The following is a 2,601-nucleotide window of genomic DNA, read 5'->3' on the forward strand; positions in this document are numbered from 1 at the left end:
AAAAGAAAATGAAATGCGATAAAACATAATAGAGATTAATAGCTGTAATCATTACATGCTTAAGAATACATGCAATGAAGCAGGTACAAGGCCCCTAAAAGCAATTGGTGAGAAAAATGAAAGAAGACTAAATAGAGAAATATATATCATATTCATTGACTGGAAGATTCCATGTTGTTAGCATATTACATCAACACAATTCTGATTAATATTTCTGGTAGGAGATTTTAGAGAAATTTAAAAGCTAATTTCAAAATGTATTTGAAAATCAAAGAACCTAGAATAGGCAAGTCGGTCTTGAAGAAGCAATAAGTTGGAGGACTTACTCTGCTAGACTTCAAACCTGATTTTAAAGCTACAGTAATTTAAAACCAGTAGTACTCGTGTAAGTATTCATAAATATATCAAAGTAAAAGAATACAGATTCAAACAGTACGCCCACATATGAGCAGTTATTATTAGTAGTAGAATCTTTCTTATTCATAAAAAACTCTCAAAACAAAAAAGTTTTCCAAACACACACAGGAGGGGTATGAGTAGGGGAAGGTGTCTGTCCATCTATCCCTGGCCCCCAGCCCATGTGGTTTTGGCAGCAATAAGGGGTGTGGGGTAATGGCCCCCCAAATTAAAATGGTGCATGTGTGTATGAGAAGGAAAGGGGGGCAAACTATGGGGAGCGGTTGAGGGGAAGGAACAAAGGAGGTCAGTACTGGGAACGCTGAAGGAGGGAGGCCATTTCATAAGATTTATTGGTGAAACTACCGTGGACACCTACTTTGCCCATGAGCAGGCCTAGCGTCTTGGCAGTCATGGTGCCAGTGACATTGAAGGTGGGGGCTCCACTGATGCTTTTCGTTTGAAGATCCACGGTCAATTCCCCATCCTGCAGCAGTGAGTCCGGGACCACAGTACATTTCTAGCCCCCAGTGTCAGCCCATTCACAAAAAAGCTTGACCGGTCTTTGCCAACCAGGACACCAAGCTCAGCTGGCGTGAGAAGGTTTTCCCTGGGATGGTGGCCCAGATGGAAGGCGAGTCCTTGTTGCCCACGATGGCCGCGTCCTAACAGGTCCGGTCCACCACCAGGCTGTGGATAGAGGCATCCGCCTGGCCATTGTGCTGCTGCTGGGTCTCCTCTGGTCGCTGCTGCTGGGGCCGCCTCCGCTGGCGGGCAGGTGAGGCGGAGAGCTCGGGGCAGGCGCTGCCCTCCTCACCATGGCTCTGCTAGCTGTGCAGCGGCCCTCGCACCGTCGTATAGATATATAATATATAAAAACATACTATACTTTAAGTTCTAGGGTACATGTGTTGTACGTTGTCGTGCAGGTTTGTTACATCGGTGTATATGTGTCATGTAGGTTTTCTGCACCCATTAACTCATCATTTACATTAGGTATTTCTCCTAATGCTATCCCTTCCCCAGCCCCCCACCCCATGACAGGCCCTGGTGTGTGATGTTCCCCGCGCTGTGTCCAAGTGTTCTCATTGTTCAGTTCCCACCCGTGAGTGAGAACATGCTCGCACCGCCACTTCTAAATGTTTTAAAAACAAAGGCACCAATGCCCTTCACTGGGGAAATGAAAGACTTTTAAGTAAAATGATTTTCATTGAAATAATATTTGTTGTTTGAAAAATTTAATATTAACGACGACTCTATCATACTTTGAAATTAACATGTGAAAGTTAAAATTAGAAACCTTGTAAAGGAAAATGGGAAAATATTTCTTAGACTAGATACTGTAACACTCATCACAATAAGAAATCCATCGAATTGCACTTCATTTTTAAAAACCTTCTGCTTATTATGTTGTTGTTTAACAACTTAAAAGCTATCTGTAGACCAGGAATAGCAAATAATTATTTGCTATATAATATAGCAAAAAATATGTATGTATGATTGGACGCATTCAAAATATATAAAGAACTCCTTTAGATTACAAAGAAAATGACAAACACCCCAGTATATCAATGAATATAAAAATCTGAGAAGATATTTCCCACAAGAAGATGTCTACCTGAACATTAGGCATGAGAAAACCGAAATAGGATAGCACTATGCACCTGGTAGAATGGCTATAATTTAAAAGACCGAAAATATTAAGAATGTAGAGCAACTGGAAATGGCCTACATCTTTCATAGAAATGTGAAGTAATACAGTTTACTTTGCAAAACTCTGGGTCCATTTTCCTCCCATTCACCAAGCAACTCCATCTCCAGCTATAGGATCCCAGGAAAATAAGTATGTATCTTCACAGAAATAATTGTATGTGAATATTCATAGTTACTTATACACAGTAGCCAACAACTAAACCTGTCTCCCATCAGAAAAATGGATATCAAATTGTGTGATAATCATGCAATCAATAGGATATTACTTGGCCAAAACAAAATGACACAAGGGAAAAACACAAAGAAATTAGTGTCATATATAACCACCTGAGTAGGAGAAGTGAAAACATACTAAAAGATTCCATTTGTTTATTTTTTTTGAGATAGAGTCTCACTCTCTCCCCCAGACTGCAGTGCAGTGGCATGATCTCGACTCTGCCTCCCAGGTTCAAGAAATGTTCCCTGCCTCAGCCTCCCAAGTAGCTGTGATTA

At 40.9% G+C, this 2,601-nt stretch overlaps 1 pseudogene; it reads right to left on the reverse strand.

Annotated features, from left to right (window-relative positions):
- Window positions 1–703: 703 nt before the first annotated feature.
- Window positions 704–1,223, reverse strand: LOC113222693 (annotated as a pseudogene).
- Window positions 1,224–2,601: the final 1,378 nt, after the last annotated feature.

Source organism: Piliocolobus tephrosceles, unplaced genomic scaffold (assembly GCF_002776525.5).
Source record: "Piliocolobus tephrosceles isolate RC106 unplaced genomic scaffold, ASM277652v3 unscaffolded_33561, whole genome shotgun sequence".
NCBI classification, from domain to species: Eukaryota; Metazoa; Chordata; class Mammalia; order Primates; family Cercopithecidae; genus Piliocolobus; species Piliocolobus tephrosceles.